Source organism: Hyla sarda, chromosome 4, assembly GCF_029499605.1.
Source record: "Hyla sarda isolate aHylSar1 chromosome 4, aHylSar1.hap1, whole genome shotgun sequence".
NCBI classification, from domain to species: domain Eukaryota; kingdom Metazoa; phylum Chordata; class Amphibia; order Anura; family Hylidae; genus Hyla; species Hyla sarda.
The window spans coordinates 88,673,653-88,680,870 of NC_079192.1; the positions used below are offsets into that span (position 1 = coordinate 88,673,653).

Sequence of the window (7,218 nt, forward strand, 5' to 3'; positions counted from 1 at the left end):
TAATTAATAGTGGAACAGTATATAGGGAATTAATAGATGAATGGTGGCACAGTATATAGTTAATTAATAGTGGCACAGTATATAGGGAATTAATAGATGAATGGTGGCACAGTATATAGTTCATTAATGGTGGCATAGTATATAGGGAATTAATAGATGAATGGTGGCACAGTATATAGGGAATTAATAGATGAATGGTGGCACAGTATATAGGGAATTAATAGATGAAAGGTGGCACAGTATATAGTTCATTCATGGTGGCACAGTATATAGGGAATTAATAGATGAATGGTGGCACAGTATATAGTTCATTAATAGTGGCACAGTATATAGTTCATTAATAGTGGCACAGTATATAGGGAATTAATAGATGAATGGTGGCACAGTATATAGTTAATTAATAGTGGCACAGTATATAGGGAATTAATAGATGAATGGTGGCACAGTATATAGTTCATTAATGGTGGCATAGTATATAGGGAATTAATAGATGAATGGTGGCACAGTATATAGGGAATTAATAGATGAATGGTGGCACAGTATATAGGGAATTAATAGATGAAAGGTGGCACAGTATATAGTTCATTCATGGTGGCACAGTATATAGGGAATTAATAGATGAATGGTGGCACAGTATATAGTTCATTAATAGTGGCACAGTATATAGTTCATTAATAGTGGCACAGTATATAGGGAATTAATAGATGAATGGTGGCACAGTATATAGTTCATTAATGGTGGCACAGTATATAGGGAATTAATAGGTGAATGGTGGCACAGTATATAGGGAATTAATAGATGAATGGTGGCACAGTATATAGTTCATTAATGGTGGCACATTATATAGGGAATTAATAGATGAATGGTGGCACAGTATATAGGGAATTAAGGGGAGGTACGGTATATAATTAAAGGGAAACTGACAGGCTGTTTACTTGCACTAAACCCAATACCCTAGGTTACAGTGCAGTATACAAAAATTGGTCTTTCCATTTTCTAGGTATTGCCCCACATTGCTAGTATGCGAAGTCAGTCTTGTGCGCAATGGAGGCGGAGCTTCCCTGCCTCCATCCTGTATGCTGTGCTATGCCTCGCCATCTTTGTATATTTATAATTATTTTTTTTTGCCAACTCTAGTATATTGTAGACTGTAAGCATATATTAGTGTGGTGTCCATCTCTTCAGTGTAAGAACCAGAGCTGTGTGGAGATTCCTGCATAAGGTGGGTGATTGGTGATGGGTGCTGGGTGATTGGTGCTGGGTGATTGGTGCTGGGTAATGGGTGCTGAGTGATTGGTGCTGGGTGATTGGTGCTGGGTGATTGGTGCTGTATGATTGGGGATGGGTGCTGGGTGATTGGGGATGGGTGCTGGGTGATTGGGGATGGGTGCTGGGTGATTGGGGATGGGTGATTGGGGATGGGTGCTGGGTGACTGGTGCTAGATGATTGGGGATGGGTGATGGGTGATTGGTGCTGGGTGTTTGGGGATGGGTGCTGGGTGATTGGTGCTAGGTGATTGGGGATGGGTGCTGGGTGATTGGTGATTGGTGCTGGGTGATTGGTGATGGGTGCTGGGTGATTGGTGCTAGGTGATTGGGGATGGGTGATCGGTGATTGGTGCTAGGTGATTGGTGCTGGGTGATTGGGGATGGGTGATTGGGGATGGGTGATTGGGGATGGGTGATTGGTGCTGGGTGATTGGTGCTGGGTGATTGGGGATGGGTGATGGGTGATTGGTGCTGGGTGATTGGTGCTGGGTGATTGGTGCTGGGTGATTGGGGATGGGTGATGGGTGATTGGTGCTAGGTGATTGGGGATGGGTGATGAGTGCTGGATGATTGGGGATGGGTGATGGGTGATTGGTGCTAAGTGATTGGTGCTGGGTGATTGGTGATGGGTGCTGGGTGATTGGTGCTAGGTGATTGGGGATGGGTGCTGGGTGATTGGTGCTGGGTGATTGGGGATGGGTGATGGGTGATTGGTGATGGGTGCTGGGTTCTGTCATATAGAGCTCAGGTGGGGGCATATAGGGGGAGATTTATTAAAACATTTGCAGAGGAAAATCCTTCCGCAAAACGATCTGATTGGTTGCTATGGGCGACTGCACCGCTCTTTCTCTGCACAGGTTTGATAAATCTCCTCTATAATACAGTATATTATAGGGCAGCTGTCATATCTTTTCTGTAAATAAGACTGACAGCACAGCCAAAGTGTATATACACATGGCAGACCTTCATAGAAACTGTTCTTGACTCAATTTTACAAAAACACCTGGGGGCTAAGAATGTCGAGAAAGCCTGGCGGGAGGCCACTGTGTCCCTGGGCCGCAGCACATCTGCCCATTAAGTCTGGCAGACGTTTTTTAAATTATGAAAAGTGCCCTCTTTTTTACTTGAGCCCCTGCCCTTCAAAATGTCTGTGCACGTCCCTGGTCTGCAGGGCAAAGCACAGGGGGCATTATATGTGAAGAGCACATGACAGGGGGGCCCCCTGTCCTGTGCCCTTCACATATAATGCCCCCTGTGCTGTGCCCCTCACATAATGCCACCTGTCCTGTGCCCTTCACATATAATGCCCCCTGTGCTGTGCCCCTCACATAATGCCACCTGTCCTGTGCCCTTCACATATAATGCCCCCTGTGCTGTGTGTCCCACACATATAATTTATATGTGTGGCACAGCACAGGGGGCATTATGTGAGGGGCACAACACAGGGGACATTATATGTGAGGGGCACAGCACAGGGGGCATTATATGTGAGGGGCACAGGACAGGGGGGCATTATATCATATAATGCCCCCTGTGCTGTGCCCCTCACCTAATGCCCCCTGTGCTGTGCCACACATATAAATTATATGTGTGGGGCACACAGCACAAGGGGCATTATATGTGTGGGGCACAGCACAGGGGGGCATTATATGATATAATGCCCCCCTGTGCTGTGCCCCTCACATATAATGCCCCCTGTGCTGTGCCCCTCACATATAATGCCCCCTGTGCTGTTCCCCTCACATATATTGCCCCCTGTGCTGTTCCCCTCACATATATTGCCCCCTGTGCTGTGCCCCTCACATATAATGCCCCCTGAGGGGACAGGACATGGCGCTTTATATGTGAAGGGCACAGCACAGGGGGCATTATATGTGAGGTGCGCATTATAAGGGCATTATATGTGCGGGACGCATGATGGGGGCTTTATATATGAGGGGTGCATGATGGATGCATTATATGTGAGGGGCAAAGAATGGGGGCATTATATGTGAAGGGCACAGCACAGGGGGCATTAAATGTGTGGGGCACATGACAGGAGCATTCTATGTGAGGGGCACAGCACAGAGGGCATTATTATGTGGGGGAACAGGACGGGTCATATTATATGTAGGGGCACAAGATGGGGCATTATTACTATATGTGAAGGCACAGAGTGTTTTGCCTTTCAGAAGTATAGTGTATATTGTGAGGAATTTCTGGGGTGGTACGTTTTTTAGGGGCCACAATACATTACGGTATTTTACTCAGAGGGTAGTTACAGCACAGCAAGTTATATTCAGAGAATGCACTGTGTGGTAGTATTAGATTTAGAGGGCACAGTGTGTGTTAGTATTATATTCAGTGGGTACAGTGTGTGATAGTATTATATTTAGAGGGTGCAGCGTGTGATAGTATTATATTCAGAGGGTGCAGTGTTTGGTAGTATTAAATTTAAAGGGCACAGTGTGTGGTAGTATTATATTCAGAGGGTACAGTGTATGGTGGTATTATATTCAGAGGGTACAGTGTGTTGTATATTCAGGGGGTACAGTATGTCAGAATTATATTAGGAGGGTGTGTGACAGTATTATATTCAAAGAATACAGTGTTTGGCAGTATTATAATAATTATTGTTTTCATATAGAGGATCAGAATGCATTGGCATAGTGAGGAGACGTCTGGGCATCAAGTTCTGCAGAGAGAAGATTTAGCTGAAACAAATCCTGGCGGTATGTACCATCTGAATTAGATAAGGAAAGACTATAGAGAAGACGTCACCTGTAATCACTGATATCATTGTGTATTCTCCTCACTATAGAGAAGACGTCACCTGTAATCACTGATCTCTATAGTGAGGAGAATACACAATGATATCAGTGATTACAGGTGACGTCTTCTCTATAGTGAGGAGAATACACAATGATAAGACGTCACCTGTAGTCACTGATATCACTGCGTATTCTCCTCACTATAGAGCCTTAGCACTTTCCCATTCTGTGGCAATTGGTATATTTGATTATTATTCTGACATATGAGCACGGCCTAAGAGTCTTAAACAAGGTTAGGACTGTATGATACATTTAATAATATTGTAAGTTCCGTAATCTTCTGTCCGCCAACACAAAATACTCTAATAGCGCCCCTCCCGAGACTCGACTCTGGATCCGCCCCTGCTCCCAGCATGCCCTGACAGCCGAAGGCTGAGAGTTGTAGTTTTGCAACAGGTGGGCAGCCACAGGGGATCGGTGTTGCAGTATGTCAATCTAGGGCCATGGTGTCTGATCTTGAACTGGCAGCAGGAGCCACGACCACTTTAAATCAATGGCTGCTGGGACGTATGACTAGTGACATCCTTCGTTCCAGACCGCAACGTCAGGGACGTCACTCGTCAGACGTCCCGGCGGCCAGCGCTGCTCATTGAGCCTACCGGAGTAGCATTGATCTATGTAAGAAACCTATGGGCCCAGGCTGTTGGGGCCACCAAATGATATTACTTATACAGAATGTCTGGTTAGGAGAAACAAATATAACGCACCCACAGGGAGTGGCGCCATTTTAATAAAAATTGTCAAAAACCTTAGATAACCGTCATACAGAATATATTGGAAAGCTTTTTTGATTTTCAGCCAATCAGAGAGCAGCACTACTGAAATAGAACTCCCAGGAGGTAACAGCGTGTCACACATGTGATGTCATAACCATTGTCCACCAAAGAGCAGCACTGAGCAGAAATAACACTGCTCCTGTTCATTTTCCATCAGTGAGGGGCCGGTGCTGGACACTGTGTAGGGACGCGGGAATGCAAAGTCATACACATGACTGTGACTGGTAAGTGTTACATTGTTGTGTCCAAAAGATCTTTAGTGCAGTTCCATGTGTATTTCTATGATAAACATGTAAATAATTTATCTTTTTTTTCTTATCTTAGATGCACTATTTCCAGGACATGGAGTAGCATTTCCGGACCTACAGCAAGACGTTGGATGAAGGCATAGCCCCAGAAATAACACTGGTCCTGTTCATCAGTGAGGGGCCGGTGCTGGACACTGTGTAGGGACACGGGAATGCAAAGTCATGCACATGACTGTGACTGGTAAGTGTTACATTGTTTTGTCCAAAAGGTCTTTAGAGCAGTTCCATGTGTATTTCTATGATAAACATGTAAATAATCTATCTTTTTTTGTCCCCTATCTTAGATGCAGTATTTCCAGGACATGGAGTAGCATTTCGGGACCTACAGCAAGACGTTGGATGAAGGCACAGGCCTAGGAATCATGCACATACACAGAAACATTTGCCCAAATTATAGAGGTAACCTCCTTTAGTATGCCCAGAGGAAGGGCCATACAGTAGCCATGGATTCCCTACAGGTTTCCTCCCCTCTGGAGGTTTTTCCTGTCCTGAGTATTAGTTACTGTACGCTCTTTGTGAGTGATGGGAGGTTAAAAAAAATCCCCTACACAAACATTTTAATAAATAATAAATAAAGTTCCCCTTTTTTTAAACTGTTCTTTGACTTGTTCGACTCATTTATTTATTTCTGTGTGTGAAAATAGAGTTAGCAAAACATGGATGACCAAAGCTGCTCTCCTACACGATCTGCATAATGTGGTGCGGAGAGAGGCAACTGGTGCTGGCTGGTTCAGTTTATGAGGCAAACGTAGAACACCCAGCAAGTTCCATGCACAAGCCTTTTTCTGATGAATGGGACTCATGCAGGGAACTTGCTAGGGGTCATACGGTTGCAAAGGATCAACTTTTGGGTACATGAACTGTCCCTTAAAGGGGTATAGATATCTTATCCCCTATGTAAAGGATAGGGGATAAGATGTCTGATCAATGGGATCCTGCTGCTGGGACCCCAGCAATCTCCATGCAGCAACCAAAATTCTAAATAGTATGTTTAGATCACTGGTTCCTGTGGTGGGATTCGTGACATCATGCCACACCTTCTTGTGACATCACACCACCTTCCATAGACATAAATGGAAAGGGCGTGGCGTGAGGTCACGACCCGCACCACGAGAACCCAGAGTTCTAAATATATTATTCAGAACGCCGAGTGCTGCATGAAGATCGCGGAGGTCCCAGTGATCAGTCATCTTTTGTCCTATCCTTAAGGTAGGGGATAAGATATCTAGGGGCGGAGTACCACTTTAAGGAATTAGAGAGTGTAGGCATGCCTTACAAGCAGGTAGAAAAAGAACAGCTGGGAGAAATGACAGGACACAAAGCAATATTTGGCTGGGACCGATTTTGGGTGTGTTCTGGCCAATTAAAGGAGAACTATAGCAAAAATTAACTTATCCCCTATCCATGGGTTATGGGATAAGTAGCTGATCGTGGGGGGTCCCCCTGCAATACCTGGGATGAGACCCGTCGCTCAGTGAGAAGCGCTCGCTGCAGACGTCAAATCTCAATTTCCCTGGACCCCCCCCCTTCCTTCATGTCCACCACAGACGCCCCCAGACTGCTGTCTCTTACAGAGTTTTATGCCCAGAAATGGTTGGCTACTCACTTTGTCAGTAGATTCTCATCCTAAATATGAAGACAATCGGGGAAATGTACCTGTGGAGAGGAAATGTTGTCCAGTTGCTCTTAGCAACCAATCAGATTACTTCTTTTATTTTTCAGAGGTCTTCTCAAGAATGAAAGAAGCAATCTGATTGGTTGCTATGGGCAACCTGATGAAAACATCTTTTTTTTCTTTAACAACTACAGTACTACAACTCCCATTGTAATGTGTCTTTTCAACCTGTGCCTCCTCCAACCCTGACCCTTAGGGGGGCATAGACTGACCACACTGGGGGTTGTAGTACTTTCATTATTACAGTTCCCCTATAACTCTGCAGCTTTGGTAGAAGTATGAGGCTCAGCCTTAGAGTCAGTGTATCTGGCTGCTCCAGTGTTCTTCTATTTTACAGCCTGGACCCTGTTCTCCTCCACACTGGTCCCTGTGGTCCGGTC

General features: G+C 45.0%; 2 long non-coding RNA genes across 3 annotated transcripts in view; one reads left to right on the forward strand and one right to left on the reverse strand.

The window, feature by feature from the left end:
* The window catches only part of LOC130368169 (uncharacterized), a 70,187-nt gene extending 63,341 nt beyond the window's left edge, over positions 1-6,846 (reverse strand). Inside the window, exon 1 of the long non-coding RNA XR_008892311.1 lies at positions 6,770-6,846. This is a non-coding gene — a long non-coding RNA (uncharacterized LOC130368169). The remainder of the gene's footprint in view (positions 1-6,769) is intronic.
* Positions 3,966-5,755, forward strand: LOC130368167 (uncharacterized). Of its 2 annotated transcripts, none has more exons than XR_008892307.1 (5): positions 3,966-3,980; positions 4,878-4,918; positions 5,013-5,079; positions 5,180-5,344; positions 5,448-5,755. It is a non-coding gene; the product is annotated as an uncharacterized LOC130368167 (long non-coding RNA). The 2 variants fall into 2 exon arrangements; XR_008892308.1 differs by lacking the exon at positions 3,966-3,980 and adding an exon at positions 4,683-4,697.
* Positions 6,847-7,218: the final 372 nt, after the last annotated feature.